The 17,285-nt window shown below is 42.8% G+C and overlaps 1 pseudogene; it reads right to left on the minus strand.

The window, feature by feature from the left end:
• Positions 1–3,881: 3,881 nt before the first annotated feature.
• The window catches only part of LOC118918625 (AP-3 complex subunit beta-2-like), a 117,022-nt pseudogene continuing 103,618 nt past the window's right edge, over positions 3,882–17,285 (minus strand).

The following is a 17,285-nucleotide window of genomic DNA, read 5'->3' on the forward strand; positions in this document are numbered from 1 at the left end:
TTTCTCTCAGTTCTTTGACTTTGTGGCTACTATTACTGATTGGTTCACATAATAACAACACTCTTCCCCTAGGTTGCTCCCTTTTTCAGCCGTGAGCATGTCCAGGGCTTGTCAGTTTTGGAGTGTGACTGCCACAAGCAAATTAATCTGACCTTGCAGGGAGAGGAGGGAGTCTGCAACCTTTTTGATGTCCTTGTTTAGTTCTTGTGAAATTTTGTGATAAAAATGGAGCGAAGAGCCTAAGCTAGCTGCCCTGGCTCCAATTCCTGCAAGTGTTCCCACGCCCAACAAAACCATGCTTAGAGCTGCCCACTTTCATATCCTTGGAAAGGGGACGAGGTCTTGCTCAGCCTCTTGGTCAGACAGGACAGACGTGTCAGGGGTGAGGAAGACCAGCACGTATAAACCCATCCAGACCATCTGGAGGCATCGGAAGGCGTTACTTCACACAGGAGAAAAATTCCCAGGGGGGCACAATAAATTTCTGATTGATTGGTGATGTAGTTTTTGGAACACAACCTGGTTGGGACAGAGCCATAGCTAATGTTGCCTGCCTTTGAGTTGGTCAGGCATGTTATGCTGTCTGCAGTGGGTTGGAGCTGGATGTTGTAGGCTACCAGAACAATTTGTTTGGTCTGGTTCTGGTCTATATTATTTTCAGTTGCCTGAGTGGAGCTCCAGTATGAGGGCCCTGGAGTTCCAATATAGACCCTGTGAGTTAAGGGCCAGCAGTGCCAACAGGCTTGTATCTGGCTGCTGATGTTTTGAATTAACTTGTAGGCTGCTGTAATGACCTGGTTGAACAGGTGGGTAGGGGCTGGGGTCTTAGTCAGTTGTTGGAGTCCTGAGAGGTCAATATTGCGGTAAGCTGACCCTTCAGTCAGTGCCTTTAGGGCCTGCTTGACCTTTTCATACTTGTCCCTTCATGTCTGATCCTGAACTCCCCTCTCATTAGACATTCCAGTGTGGGTGAGGTAGGTCCAGCAGACAGTGGATCCCTTTCTTCCCCTAATTGCAGTCTGACTCCTTTTTACTTATTGTTCCAGTCCAGTACGTTTTCCTGTCTTTAAGGCAAAGGGTGGCCCTGTTCTTATTATAACATTTGGCGGGCATGTAGGTATAGGCACTGAACCTGGTTCCCCATTTGTCTGACTTCATGCAAGCACACTGAGGTTCCCTGGCAGTGAGGGGGAGGAAGGGAAGGGAAAGGAGGTATGTAAGCAAGCAAATGCAACAGTGCATCCTACGGCCACCCAATGAGTAATGGCAATGGCAGCTGTGCTGGGGACAGTCCAATCAGAAGGGGCAGCAGCAGAAAGTCCAGTCCCCAGGATGAGGGATCCCACACCGATGAGGGCCAGGAACCATGGCATGCAGATGTCCACTAGTCAGCGGATTCTCGTTGGACACTGAGGTGGAGAGGATTCTTGTGGTCTGGCTGGGCTCTCCACTGATGTGTTTCTTCATCAGGTTGATGGGCCTTCTTCAGTCTGGAATGATGGACCCACGGAGTGATGCCTGAAACCTTGAGGGCAGTGGGAGTGGTTAGAACAACAATGTGGGGCCCAGTCCACTGAGGCTTGAGGGGTTCTTTTCTCCAATCTTTGACCCAGACTGAGTCTCCTACCTGGAAGGAATGTACTGGGGTCCCCAAGGAGATTGGGGCTTTTTCTATGGTATATTGTTGTAGCTCATTTAGGGTGGCTTCTAAGGCTTGGAGCTGTTCGCTTACCCCCTTATCCCCTATTTGGTGTAAGTTCCCTGGAAGGCTCCCCAGACACCAGAGGGTGGGGCATCCATACACTAGTTCCAAAGGGGAAAACTCTTCTGCTCCAGGTGTACAATGGGCATGCAGAGGGGCCAGGCATAGTAGGTCCCGCCACGGGAGGCCAGTTTCCTGAAAGAACTTGGCTAGGGTTCCCTTGAGGGTACAATTCATTTGCTCTGCTTTACCTGATCTCTGGGGCCTATAGGCAGTATGGAGTTTCCAGGTGATGTTGAGAAATTTGGTTACAATTTGTACTGGATCTTCTACAAATGCAGATCCATTATCTTGTATACAGTAGGCCAAACCAGGTACGATCTCCATCAGAACTTTGACTACCTCTTGACTTCATTCTGTGCTAGATGGGAAGGCTTCGACCCACCCAGAGTATGTACACACTATCACTAGGAGGTATCTGAGTCCTCTGCTTGGCTAGACATCTGTGAAGTCTATTTCTAGGTCTTCAAAGGGCACAACTCCTGCCCTTTGGACACCTGGTGGGGGTCACAGAGCAGATCGAGCATTATTCCTTGCACAAGTCACGCACTGCTCACTTGTTGCCCAACACAATGTTGGCAACTGGCTGATGTGTTATTGCTTCTTGAGGAGGGCTTCCAGTGCAGTCTTTCCTGGGTGGGTGAGCTGATGGTACTCACTGTCTAGATGTCTTCTAGTTGCAGTTGCAACAAAGATGCATTTGTTGGGCAGCATCCACTACCCTTTCTTGGTTAGGGTGGTTCCTTCAGCCATGGCCCAGTCTTTCTCCTTTTCAGTGTACTTGTGTACAGTGGCAAAGGCATATTGGGAGCCAGTGTAGATGTTGACTCACTTGCTGTCGTTGATGGTGAGGGCTTGGATTACAGCATATAATTTGGCACATTGTGCTGACCATCTGCCCGGTAGGGCTTTAGCTTCTAAGACCTCAGTGGCAGTGGTCACTGCATAACCTGCTCTCTAGATACCTTCTTGTAAGTAACTGCTGCTGCCACTGAATAGCATGAGTTCTGGATTCTCTATTGCATGATCCCACAGATCCGGACAACTCACATAGACTTTGTCAGTTACCTTGGAACAGTTATCATCTGGTTTCCCCTGTTCAGTAGGGAGGAAAGTTGCTGGATTTAGTGTCTGTACTGTTTCGAGAGTGACCCACGGATTTTTACAGAAAAGCCCTTGGTGTTATGCCAGCTGAGAATTGGAGAGGAAGCGGTGCTCCTGTGTGTTCATGAGGGACAGAACAGCATGGGGGACCTTGACATTCAGTTCTTGTTCCAGGTTAAGTTTGTCTGCCTCCTCAATGGGTAGAACTGTGGCTGCTATCACCCTGAGGCGTGGTGGCCATCCTGCTACAACTGGGCCCAGTCTCTTTGACAAGTATGTGATCTATCTCTGCCAGGGCCCAACAGTCTGCGTGAAAACCCTGAGGGTCACCTTTTCCTTTTCATGTACAAAGAGATTGAAGGTTTTTTTTTTATATCTGGCAGGCCTAGGACTGGTGCCTGTCCTCAAGTAGCCTTTATTTCCAGGAAGGCAGCTTTTGCCTCTTTTTGTCCAGACAGTGGGCTCTCGGTCTGGACCCTGTAGGAGGCTGTAGAGGGGTCTTGCCATTGTTGAGAATCCAGGAATCCAGATTCAACAGAACCCGGCAGCCCCCAGGAAATCTCATAGGCCCTTCTTTGTCTGGGACTAGGGTAAGGAGGTGATGACTCTTTTCCTCTCTGGCCCTAGTGCCCTCTTCCCCTGGGTGAGGTGGAAGCCTAAGTCCCAGACTTGCTGCTGGCAGATTTGTGCCTTTTTCCATGAGACTCTGTATCCTGAGTCTGATAGGAGTTGCAGGAGGGCCTTTGTGTCCTCTGTACAGTTCTCTTGGTGTCACTGGCCAGGAGGAGGTCATCTACATACTGTTGGAGGGTGCAGCACATGGATTCCCTCGGAAAGCTGGCAAGGTCTGCAGCCAGTGCCTCTCCAAAGAGAGTGGGTGGGCTCTTGAAACCTTGTGGAAACCACGTCCATGTTAACTGCATCGGCCTCCCCGTATCTGGTTCAGTCCATTAGAAGGCACATAAGGGCAGGCTCTGGGGGGGCAGCCGGAGGTAGAAAAAGGCATCCTTTAAGTCTAGGCAAATGAACCATTGGCAGACTGCAGGATCTGGCTGTGGAGGGTATACGGGTTTGGGACTACTGAGTGCAAAAAAACAGTCACCTTGTTGATGGCTCGCAGATCTTGAACAGGTCGGTACCCTCCTCCTGGCTTTTTGACTGGTAGGAGTGGGGTGTTCTGGGGTGACTGGCACTCAACTAGAATGCCTGCTTCTTTGAGTCTGGTCAGATGTTCTTGGATGCCTGCTTTTACCTCTTGTGAAAGGGGGTATTGCCACTGTCTCTGTGGCTGGGCCCCCGGAGTCAATTCTACAATGACAGGGGCTCGGTTATGGGCAAGTCCAGGTGGGTTGTGTTCAGCCCATACCAAGGGAAAGGCAGCTCTGAATTCAGGTGGGCTACTTGAAGGGGCCTGGGCACAAAACAGCCTCCATTCCTCTTCTCTGGGTGTGGTTATTGCCAGTACGAGGGACCTTGGCTCTTCTTGCCCTGGACTTAGTTTGAGGCTGGCGCATCCAGTCGGTTCAAAAGTTATTTGGGCTCCAAGTTTTGAGAGTATATCTTGGCAGGGAAGGGGAATGGAGGTAGAGAAATTCTTGTCGGACCTTGTGGCCCCAAAATTCACATTGACAGGCTTAGCAGAAGTGCTGCCGAACTGCTTTTGTCCTAGTGGCTCTGAGAATAGTTACAGTCCTTCTGCTGAAGGGGCCTGCAGGGAGGGTGACCACAGTGTTCTGCCCCTGTGTTTACCATAAAAGTCATGTTTCGGCCCCCCACCTTCATTTTGACTGTGGGCTCATGGGGGTCAAGAGTGAGAGAGCCTGGTCCTTGTCACTCTGGGTTTGTTCCTGCCAAGCCAATGAGCTTCTCCCCGTGAGGTTCTTCCCAGTAGCAACTGGGCTTTGGGGCTTTGCCTTGGTTGGGACATTCATTCATCCAATGCCCCTTCTCTTTACAGTAAGCGCACTGGTCCCTGGCCAGGGGGTCCTGGGCTTCCCCCCTCTCTATGGCCAGTTTCTTTCTGCCTTTTGGTCATCCCTTTCCTGTAGGGTGGCTGCCAGGAGGCTGACATTTCTCTTCATTCATTTATCAGCCTTCCTGTCAGCCTGAACTTCTCTGTTCATATATACTTTGCTGGCAATTTGAATCAGGTGGGTGATGTTCATTCCGGTGAAGTATTCAAGTTTCTAGAGCTTCCATCTGATATCTGGGGCAGCTTGGGCCACATATGAGGTGTTGACCATTTGCTGGCTCTCTTGTGATTCAGGATCAAACAGGGTGTAGATGTGACAAGCTTCACACAGCCTCTCATAATAGTCCCCAGGAGACTCTCCTGATTGTTGAGTGATGGAAGATATTTTAGTCATGTTCACGGTCCTTTTGAACCCAGCTTTATCCCTTGGAGGAGGGCATCCTGATATCAGCGGATCTGGTGCTGTCCCTCAGTCATGGTGAAATCCCGCCCGGGGCGCTCCTCGGGGACAGCGATTTCAGCGATGCACCCGGATCAAGGACCCCGGCTAGTGCATGTTCTTCCAGGTATTGGCGGCCCCTCTGATAACCTGCCTTCTTTCTTCCATGTTGAATAGGGTGCAGAGAAGCTGTTGGCAGTTTTCCCAGGTTGGCTAATGGGTCTGGAAGAGGGATTCCATGAGATCAACCAGAGGCTATGGCTTCTCCAAGTATGACAGGGTGTTGTGCTTCCAGTTGAGGAGGGCAGTCATGGATAAGGGTAGATAGTAAAGCTTGGACCGGCTGGGCTGGATGGTCCTATCTTCATCACATCTCTCAGTCTCCCATGTCTCTCCTACCACCATCTAAAGGGCACCTGCTTCTGGTTGAGGGCGTAGTCTGGCTGCTGGTCCAGGGGAGAGTTAGTCCACCATACCTGGAGGTAGTGGGGAGACCAACAGTGGTGGAGTGTCCGGGACTTGGGGGCTGGGTGCTGAGGGCTTTGGGGGCACATAAGGTGGGGGTGATATTGGTTCTTCCTCTGGATGACCAGCAAGAATTTACGGAGGCTCAGGCTTCTGTTGGTCTTTTGTTGGCAGCTTTGTTGAGGCAACTAAGACCCTACCCTGTCCCTGCCTGTTGCAAGTGAATAGCACCCAAAGGGGAAGGGTCTGGGCAATTCCTAACCAGGAGTCAATATATGGAAACTGATCAGGTGATGTGGATCTCTAATGATGACCTGCCAGACTTGGCAAACCACTGGGAAATCTAGGGTTCCTTCCGGAGGCCATCCTACACCAAAGGTGGCCCATTCAGATTCACACAGGGTTTTCAACTTGCCAGGGGTCATTTTTACTCTGCAGTCTCCTGGAAATCCCTTCTTGAAATTTTGATCATGGTTTTGAGAACTGTGGGTTTGCTGTGCCCTGACTCCATGATGTGTCTATGAGATGGTGCCATGAAGACTGACAAGGGAGGGGGTGCCCCCTTCAGAGGGCAGACCAGTCAGATGCCCATCCATTTGCTCTCCCCTCAGAGAATTTGTTCGGCCTTGACTAAGGTACGCCCGTATAAGTCCTGTCCAGGTCAGCCAAAGCTGAGTCACCATTATGTTGTGGCGGCCGACCGTGAATATGGCAAAAGGCCCACTCAGATTGCATAGCACAGGCCATGGAATCACAGATTCAGCACAAACTGAATGGTTTCAGTTGCTTTGCACAATCACACACTCAGATCAGATTCTAAACATTCCCTCCCTGGGAATCTCTACCTGTGAGACCTCTAAGAAGTCTCCAGGAGGTGGTCCGGCTCCCCTTCCACCAGCTGGGTGGGTCTGACTGGGTTAGCGGCCCCAGGCCTTACCATAATCCAACATCAGAACCAGGTCCTCACCCATCAAGTCTCCTTGAGTCCGGCAGGAACAGAGGAGCGAGGCCAGTCCGAGGTGACTGGGTGGGAGACTGCCAAAAGATTAGGCAGGGTGCACCTTCTCCGTATTCACCTGTTCGGTCACTGCCCCACTGTTGGCCCAAACCAGTGGCAACAATGAGCCAGTGCGGTTGGGTTTCCCTGTCAGGGAGCCAAATGCTATGGAACCTGGACTGGATCACCTGATGGAAGAACCAAGTGGCACTCGGAGGTCATGGAGGGTGGAAGTTCATTTCACACCGTCGGGCTCAGAGGAGAGTGATCTCCAAAGGTCTGAGTCCTGAGCATAGGCAAGGGGAACAATTTATACTTTTCTACTTCTCTGTATGTGGCATTTTGGCACGTGTGGCAAGCAGGGCAGAAGAAGAACCTGGAAGGGTCCCAAGGAAGGAAGCTGAGATTCCCCTGTTAGCCCTATCGGCCATGTTGAAAAATGTCATTTTGCTTATCAGAGCAACTGTGTCATTTCTTCAGGACATGAGAGAAACAAAACCAAAGTATGTGTATGTGTGTTTAGTGTGTACATATACTTTTGAATATAGTATACTTTATATGCTAAAGAATATATATATTTATATATATATGCTCAAGTATCTCAAAATAGAATTGAAGAGATAAGATTTCAACGCTCTCTGAGATTCTGACTTGTAAGGGAAGTGATGAAGTGAAACCACAACAAAATATATTGTGCATACATCTGTAGTAAACATAAAATGCAAAAGTGGTCTAAACGCTTAATGGAAATATGATGACAGAGAGGAGACTGGTTTCCATCTATGGTTGGTAGAGTATTGCCCCACAAAGATGCCCATGTCATAATCCCCAGAACCTGTGAATATATTACCTTGCACGGCCAAAGAGGCTTTGCAATTTGCAGATGTGATTAAATCATGGATCCCTGAGCTGGGAAGATTATCCCTGATTATTCAGGTGAACGTAATGCAATTAAAAAGGGCTTTCTAAGAGTGGCACAGTCAGAGACATAGCTGAAGCTGCACACTGCTGCCTTGGAACAGGAGGAAAGGGACACGAGCCAAGGGATTCAGGCAGATTCTAGAATATGGAAAGTCTCGGAAATTATTCTCCCTTAGAACTTCCAGAAGAAATGTAACACCGTGGTTTTAGCCAGCGAGTCTTCTGATCTATAGAACTCATATAATAAGTTTCTTTTGTTCTACATCAGTAAATTTGTGTTAACTTGTTTGCAGCAGCAAGAGGAAACAAATGTACCATTCAAGAAAAACTTAAAAGAACCAGGCATTTAGGGGAAGTTTTCCACAGGTGGAATGGAGGGAAAAGCCTGCGGCAAGGGTTGGACAGAACCATAGTTTCTGCTATTGAAGGAGAATATGTTTAATAAATCCCAAATAGTGCAGTGTGAATGAGGAAAGAGATTGAGGGGTATCTGTGGGATAAAATCTGTCTGATGTCAAAAATTTTCATTTTCATTTATTGCGTGAAAAGCCAGTGGAAGCTGGACTGTAAATACTTCCCCACTCACACCCACACACACACACACACAACAAATATGCAAATTGTCCCTAATCTACATAATGTCTTTGTGGTGTCTGGTCACTGATCTTGGTATCCTTATAACTCCTTCAGCAGTTGTGGTTGTTTTTGTGTTGCTGGTATTGTTTGCATTCTTTTGTGAATGAGCCCTTTCAGGCAACACTAATGAAAGGTGTCTGGAGTGGTGAACCAGATTAACAATTGCTTTCAACACCCTGGGGTCAAATGGGAAAGAAACTGGCCAAAGTCAAAATATTTCTTGTGTGTAAGTAAGATTGCTAGGATTTCTTTTTTTCCGCTTTATTTCCTGATGTGTGGAATGAGGATAACAAACAATATCTCTAATGCTTACTGTAAACATTACAAGATGTATTGCACTCATATCACCTGGGGGAAAAAAAGGGGAGAAAGAAAGAAAGAAATAGAATACTAATGTTTAGTAAATGCATATTAATGCTCTAACTTGTGTTTGTTTCTCAAAAATATGTTTTTGATAAAATTTACTCTATTTCCCTAATAAACTTTCTATTTTGATATCCTGAAGAAATAATACAGTTGCTTATTATGTTGATGTCTCTACAAAAAGATGTTGGGTTTATGGCTGAAACCTTATCTTTAGTAAGCAAAGAAAATGAAGTCCTAAAACCAAGTTGCAGACTTTTTCTGTTTGGAAAGAGTTGATTCTGAGTCAAAAGAACTTTCTTATCTTTACTATATGTTGATTTAGGAAAAAAAAATTCAAAATAAACGTAATTTTCCATTGACAAAACTAGAATAATATGTTTTAACATATGAAATCATAAGTCTCTTGCAAAAGCACAAAGACAAAAGCTTCAAAATGCTACGGTTTTCAAAAATTCTATAAAATGGTTTAGTTAGCACTCTGAACTTTGCTGATAAATTTTACCCAGGCTAGTGGACATGTTTCACTTTCCATTTCATAGAGGGATTAAAAGGGAACTGAGAATTAGCTAAAATGGCCTAAAACAGAGAGCATTAAGAATAGACAGCTCTGAATCTGCCTAAGCAGAAAACATGACATGAGAGCAGGGGGATGTTCTAATTCTATTAAATACAGTGCCTTCACTGGGAAAATTGAACTGGTTAAGACTTGTCAGGTAGTATTAAGTGAGAGAAAATGGCTAATGGCATGTCACAGAGATCGATGCGTGGCCTACCTGCCCACCTATCGGCATGGCTTCCCATCACAGTGGACAGATGTGTAAATCACAGGAAATTTGACAGAACAGTCAACCGCCAAAGGAAGGGTTGGAAAGCAAGTTCCTTTAAAATGGCAATACCTCGTCATTCTGAGATTTTCAGTTTATAGGAAAGATTTTTTAAAACAAAGAAATTTAGCACCCTGTTTGCATAAATGATTGTATTCCAACACTCCATTATGAAACTGATTATATATTGACCCATTACATCGTATTCATAGTTACTAAAGTTAATTTATGGAAATGACTAGATATTAACACATAGGTCCGACTTAGAAAGCTACTGTTATTAAATATTCACCCCCACTGTTGCTCTTAATTGTATCCTTATATCCTTGCAATAACTTCTAAAGATGGCAATATTACTCCTGTTTTACAGATGTGAATGCTGAATTTTAGGGAGCCTGTCAGTTGCTGATATTCATGCTGCTAAAATGACAGCAGAGTTGAGATTCTAATCTCAATTTATCTTAGTTTAGAGATTAAGACTTCTAAAAATTAATGCAAAAACATGCATACACACACAGCCTATCCTGTGTATGTATATAAGCATGTGTCTGTATATCTATCTATCGACCGTGTATATACATATACTGTCAGTTGGAATTGTTCTTATGTATCTTTCACAATTGCCCCTCACCAGAGTCATTTGAGGAGGTGATAGGTACTATTTTTCAGGTGAGAATGGAGTGGCCTTGGATAAGGAGAACATTCAGGTAAGAGGAAACGGCCAGGAAAAAGAAAAATTGCTAAAGTTTATTTCTACTAGGAGAAGGTAAAATGAGCCAAGGTTGCAATTTAAAGCCCTATGTATCTTTCAAAGCATTGTAAGAGGCACATTAAGCTAAAGTGAGAAATTGATAGGGAGTCTCACCAAAGTAGTCAGAATTTCCAGATTGAGGAAAATAAGCCACTAAACCTATCTTCAGTTCTTTGGCTATGCCAAAATCTCATCTCTACCACTGACACAAAACATTCTTTTTAAATACAAGGCAGTTTTCCTAAATGCAGAAGGAATTTTTTTTTTCATATAAGTATTGTATAAGTATGCTTAGGTCTGTGAATATATGTCAAGATACCTTTTTCTGTAATATAGATGCATACATTTTCTACAATGTAGAGACCTTCTCCTGAATGAAAAGATATTGAAATTCTGCAAATGATAGCTTTGAGTTGATAATTCTTAATAAGTGTTACTATTTTCATTATGACAGTTATGAAAACGAAAATAGAATTACATACCTCTTAGGGTTTTTGTGGAAAAATAAAAACATTAAAGTGTACATAAAGTCTCAGAATAATAGTATGTCTTTTAAGGACTTTACAGTTTTTCTGTCTCATTCCCAGTCTTGTTCAAATATAGGGGGCTTCAGGTGACATGTGGAAAGATAAAGTTCTTTCTCTGAGGTAGGACTGTGCAGCCAAAAAATGATTATTTAAAGTCACCTAAAAGTGAATGAAATAATTATACTTAGAAAGTATGTTGTCAGAATTTATATTAAATTACCTCTGACTTCTTTTGTAAGTTGAATTAATATGCACCAGCATCTATTTCTGTGCCTAACACAATCCTAGATAGGCAATAGTTTGTAATTCAATCTACATCTGAATTTATTGACCACATGCAATGTCCCCTATATATACAAGCTTATACCCACAGATCCAAAAACAAAATATGGTTCTTATTCTTGAGAATTTCAGAAGGTGGGCCAGGGATATTATGTGTGAGATTCAACGTGACAATTAAATACATCTTGTTAAGTGTTAAAATAAAGATAGGCATAAGGTTTGTTGGAAGCAGCCAGTCTTATCCTTTGATAATATAGAGTAGACCATATTATTCCTCAAAATTATGCATTGCTCACAGGGTTACTCAGAGTTAAGGCCAAAATCTTCTCTGTGGTCTACAAGGCCTTACATCATGTTTCTCTATATAGCTTTATGATACCCATCTACTCTTTTCCTCTCCTCATTTCAGTCCAACTATTTTGCTGTTTCTCAAACATGATACTTACCCCTGCCTTAGGCTCCTTGTTCCAGCTCATTACTCTGCCTAGACCACTCTTCCTTAGCAGTTTCCTTCATCCACCCCCTCAGCTCCTTCAAGTCTCTGTTTAAGCATCATTTCTCAACGAGGCTTACTCTGATCACTTTTGAAAGCTCCTGCCCATCCTATCCCCTCAGCCCTTCCTACACTTAACCCTATTCTAATCTTTCTTTTGGTCTTCTCATAAACTTTTGAATATACTTATCTTTATACTTATTTTCTTTCTTTTCCACTGTAATATAAGACTCATGACTTTGTTTTATTCCTTTTGGTATTCTAAGCACTTACAATGGTAGCTGATATAAAGTAGCACAGAATTAAAATGTGTAGAATGAATGGAATGACTACTTATGATTGTGGAAATTAGATATGACTTCATAGAAAGAATTAAAATTAATATGGCTTTATGAATGAAAAATATAGAAATACTCTTGGGTAGAAGAAATAACGTGAATATATGATGTCTTTGGTTGGATATTAGTATATTTTAATTGTTTTTTTGTGGAGGGGTACAGTTAAAGCAAGACCAGATTGGAAAGTTAATGCAATATCTTAAACATTTAGTTAGGGAGCTGAATTTTTATTTTGAGGGCTTTTTAAAGGTTTTAAGTAGAAGAAATTGTATTAGATCCTTCTTTAGGTGATAGCCTTTGGGACATTGCTGGAATGAGAACCTTGAAAATATAATGATGATTCAAACTAGATTAATGCTGGTAAAGTTGAAGAGCAGTTGACAGAATTAATAATATTTCTGATACAGACTCAACAGAATTTGGCCATTGAATGGATACAGGAAACAAAGGAAATAAGTTGAGAAATTGGAAGAGTTTTTTTTTGTTTTTTTTTTTTGGCTAAAGAGACTGGGTGTTCAGTGATATGACTAGGTAACATAGACAACATAACATGGGAAGCAGTAGATATAATGGTTCAGTTTTACATGTGGAATAAATAAAGCATACAGCAGGGGAATTGAAGGTGGTGATTTGCATCAAATACTGAAACTAAATGGAGAATTAGGCAAGACAATTGAAATTAATTGGTATATACATAGCAGATAGGGTCATGGACATGGGTACAATGAATGAAAGAAAGATAGAAATAGAGAAAATGATCGGGAAATGTCTCTGGAAAATAATAAATACTCACAAATAGACCATGCATAAATACTATGGCAGGTCCATGTAAAAATGTCACGGGAGAACAGAGGGAGGGACGTATAATCTTAGTTTATTAAGGAAAATCTTCACAGAGAAGATCCTGGAGGCCTCAGAAAAGAAAGGAAATTTTTTTAGAGAGCCTTTCAGACAAAAACATATAATTATACATGTAAATATAATATAATAACTTGAGAGTAGTTTACCGTGGCTAATAGACCAGGGCTAAGCATTTGGAGACAGAAATTAAGACAGGCAGGTTAGCCTGACTTATGAAAACTCCTACACAAAGTGGCTGCTGTTTTAAAAATGCCATTGCCTTTGGTTGTGAGCAGTGAGCTTATAATGAGTTTTGAAATAAGAGGGAAGTGATAATAGTTACGTTTTGAAAAGATAACTCAAAGCAGCAGCTTTTAAAGGTAGATACACTGAGAGGGGAGTCAACAAGTGAAATGGGGAGAGATCATAATAATTAAGGCAAGAAAGGGTGAGCCTCTGAGCTCCAATAGAGGCAATAGGGATGAAGGGAGAAGAGAATACACATGGGAAATGTTGGAATGCTTAGACACTACTCAGAGGGCCAGTGAATTTACATGGTAGATAAGGGGAAGGAAAAATTGAAGATAACTACAGTTTGGCACCGTGTTTAGATAGATACTCTATTTGGAAAACAGTAAAGAAAATTTTATTTTATTTTTAAAGTGAAACTGAAATAAATTTAAGTTTGGATTGCAGATATGCAGAGTTGTATTAACAGTTTGCTCTAAGTGATATGAACTTGGGTAAGTCATGGGAATTATGCAATGTTATACTTAGGTATTCTAATTTAACAGTATGTATGACAGTGCATGGCATATCTTTATCAATAAGCATTTGCACTATAACTTTTCATGTTGGTATAATTGTTTCCGAATTATTTAAAATAAAACGAATTTGCACAGATTACTTTGGCTCTCATAGTACTTTTCATGATGTGAGACTTCTAAGTTATCAAATGCAGAAACTATTTGGAATTCTAGATTATTACTAAAAGCCTTATTTCAGGCTAGGATGCAGTGACTAGTATCACACCAAATCTGTTGCTCAGAATGACTGTGACATAGCTCGAAGGCATCAGAAACCAAGGTACAGGAGAAAAGGAGAGTACACTGAAGCAAACTCCAATATTTGCCACTATTTTCATATATTCTTTTATTTTTTCAGGGAATTTCTTGATTCTCAGGGTGAGCATAGACATAGAATGTTGCATCTCAGAACTTGTTAGCAGTCTTCCAGGCCTGGGAACATACACAAATAAATAGGAATTGGAGGATTCCAAGGCTTATAGATTTTGAGAAATATAATCCCTGAAAAAAAAAAAAGAAAAAGTATGTTAAACTTTTGTCCAGTTTGAGTACAAGGCACTTGCCAACATAAAATTCAAGGAAAAGGAGATAAAAATTTGTATAGAAAGTTGATGTTTAGAAACTAGAAAGCCTAGCAGGCCTTTGGCGATCTCATGATGCTGAGGAAGAAAAGCAATTGAACACTAGGACCTGCTGGGAGCATGAGGCTTGGCAAGCGCAGAAGGCTTTCTGTTTAGTTCCCAGGACAGCTCTGTTCCAGCAGTAGGGCAAACAGGAAGTGGAACAGCCTAAATTTCATCCTCAAATTAACTCAAATATTAATTAGATCAAGACAGCCCAGCTACACTCCAGTACTCCACCAGACAAAAGCTAAGTCATATTTGGAGGAAGATAGTATCATTCACACTCAGAGTGTTTTTACATACACATTGAGGTATCCAGTAAAAATTCACCAGAGACTTACACTTCCTCTTAGAATATAGAATGTTGCAGGAGAAAGTGCTCTGATCTTACCAATTTAGAGTATTCTAACTAACAAAATCGCGTTTGTAAATCCCAACAGAGAGCCGAGAATGTGAAGAAATCTAATGTTTCTGAGAATGTGAAGAACTAGAATTGAGACAGTATTGAGCTCATCCTAGGAAAGAACAAACTCCTGGCTGCTGTTACCCTTGGTGGAGCATTGGAAAAAGGATTTAAAAAAAAATCACTATAGATGTGAGGAGGAAAAAAAATAGCTTAACTTTTAATGAATTTTCCCAGTTCAAGGGTGAACTGACAGGGCAATTTAGAATCCCTGGGAGTTGCAGACAGAAAAGAAAACCTGCCCTCCCCTGACAATTCTCTTCACTCAGTGCTTTCAAGAAATAATGGGAGTAGGAAGTGTACTCAGTGTGAGGCCCAGGGTGTCTGGAAGGCGTCTTGCAGACCGATCTGCACTCATCCTTCCACCCTAACATCTGTGCTTTAGCAGGTGTCTCTTTCAATTCTCATGCCCCTTCACTACTACAGGAACCCTTGGCCTCGTTAATGGTGGCCTTGGGTTCCTCTAGGTTTCTGTTACTTTTCTTGCTCTATTATCACTCACTGGCAGGTGCTGAGATGATACTAAGGGATGAGACAAACCATTTAGCCACTCAGAACTAAGACCTGCTAAAGGAAGGCTCATGATTCCATCCCAAATCATTTGAAAATTCTAGTGAACTGGCAGGAGCCATGCTACTCAAGCTGTGTAGCAAAGCTCAGGCTGGAGGAAGACCCCCACGAAGCGGAAGCCTTTGCAGCCGGCTCCTCTTATTACCCACCTTGATGTTGTTTTTTTCCATTATACTATTGGCTTTGTTTTTGCTTGTATTTTTGCCAGAGACTAAGCTAACCTTTGATAAGCAGCATGGAAAGGAGGAGAACATAAACTTCCCAGAAGCTTTTCAGGACAGTGCTCCTGAAGAATGGAACACGCAGGGGCCAGATGGCAATCTTGGCATAGAATACCAAAACCTGCAGGTAGCTAGTCAAACATTGACTACCCCATCTCCACCTAAGTGGGAATGCCCCCCTTATTTGCAAGGCTAGTGAAATTAGTGATGGAGAGTTTTATAAGAAAATTAGAGAAATAGAGTTATAGGGGATTGCTGAATGGAATAGCCCTGTCTGACACTTAATCAACCTTCTCATGTTTTCTTCCATCTACTACTTCTATAGCTTCTCTTCTTCCTTCCTAATTACAGCCCTTTACTAGAATTCGTGCCTCATATGTGAAATTACCAAGTACCATAATTCTTCCACGTGGTAAAGATACCTCAAGACAAGTGCTAGGCATAGAAGCCACAGGGCATAAATCTGCAAAGAAGTAAAAAGCTAACCTTTTTGAAGAATATTACTTCTCTCTCACTTGCCAGCTTTACATCTCCCTGTATGGCCCCAGAAGATGGCTGGTTAGCCAGAGACGGGTAAGATTCCTCAAGGGAGGAACAACCTAAGACAGGCACAGTCACAGGGAGGCCATCAGGTAAGAAAATGGGGGCCTACAGAGGTGAGGCTTAGAACCTCACCCCCGCCACCCAGTTTTGAGAGAAATTTTCTACACCCATGGATGTTTTGTTGCCCTTGTCTAACTTGGATTAATACCTAGTCTATAGGCACAGACCTGATCATCTACACTTGCCTTCTTACAGCACTGAATCATGCTTTCTATCTTTATCTTGCATCTACCTATGATAGAATAAATATTATGAGGGAATAAAATGTACCCATTGCATTAAAAATATAGATGATGATACCTGCCTAGCTAACTGTGACAGTGGGTGACCTGTATTTCACCCTGAGCTGATAGACTCCATGCTACATGCTGCACACTTCTGCGGTCACATGCATTACTTAGAAACCGCTTTGCATAGAAATGAGAGACAAATTAGAGTACATGTTGCTAAGAAAAGTTTAGGTCAAGGAACAGAAAAAAATCACCTGTCTAACACCTGGCTAACCATGTATAGATTAGAAGGAAACAGAAAGAAAAAAGCTTGCCTATGCTTGTTAATCAAAAGAACAAATAAAAAATAATCATATCCTTGTGCAAAATGGTATAAATAAAGATGTCTGGCACTTTGTCGAGAGACCTCTTCCAACTGACTCCATGTCCTGTCTCTCCATGCACTGACTCCGTCTCATCCTTTCGGACAACCCCCCCCCACCGCACCATGGGAGCTGGACTCTGGCAGTGAACCTGACCCTAAATAAGGAAAAACAAAGCCCAAACACATACCAACAGCAGATTGACCACTCCTTTACACAAGCAGCCTAACAGAAGAAGAGGCAAGCCCATTTCTGTGTCTAAATATTATATCTATAAATGGAACTGTTCTATTACCCAAAATGTCCAGCATTTACCAAAAGCTACTAGAAAAGAGACTTCCAGTTTCAGTCAAGATCAGATAACAAAGGACAATTATCCCAAACGTAAGGAAAATCATTATGCCTACAGTGGCCCCAGCTTTTGTAAGAGTATGTTGAAATTTTTAAGCCACCCACTTCTTCCTCTTCTTCTTGAAAATATGTATATTCTGTTGTGCAAGATGTTCCACTTGACCCAATTTAACTGCTGTTTTTGGCTTCTGTAACCATGCTTCGCTGCCCACCACCCCGGCTTGGTTCCAATATCCTGATGGGACTGTTGCCCCCCAGGATGTGGGTTTTCCCTTTATAAACCCTGCCTTAAAAAGAAAAGTAAACAGAAAGCTTAAAGGAAATCAAAAGATCTTTTCT

This window comes from Manis pentadactyla, chromosome 15 (genome assembly GCF_030020395.1).
Source record: "Manis pentadactyla isolate mManPen7 chromosome 15, mManPen7.hap1, whole genome shotgun sequence".
NCBI classification, from domain to species: Eukaryota; Metazoa; Chordata; class Mammalia; order Pholidota; family Manidae; genus Manis; species Manis pentadactyla.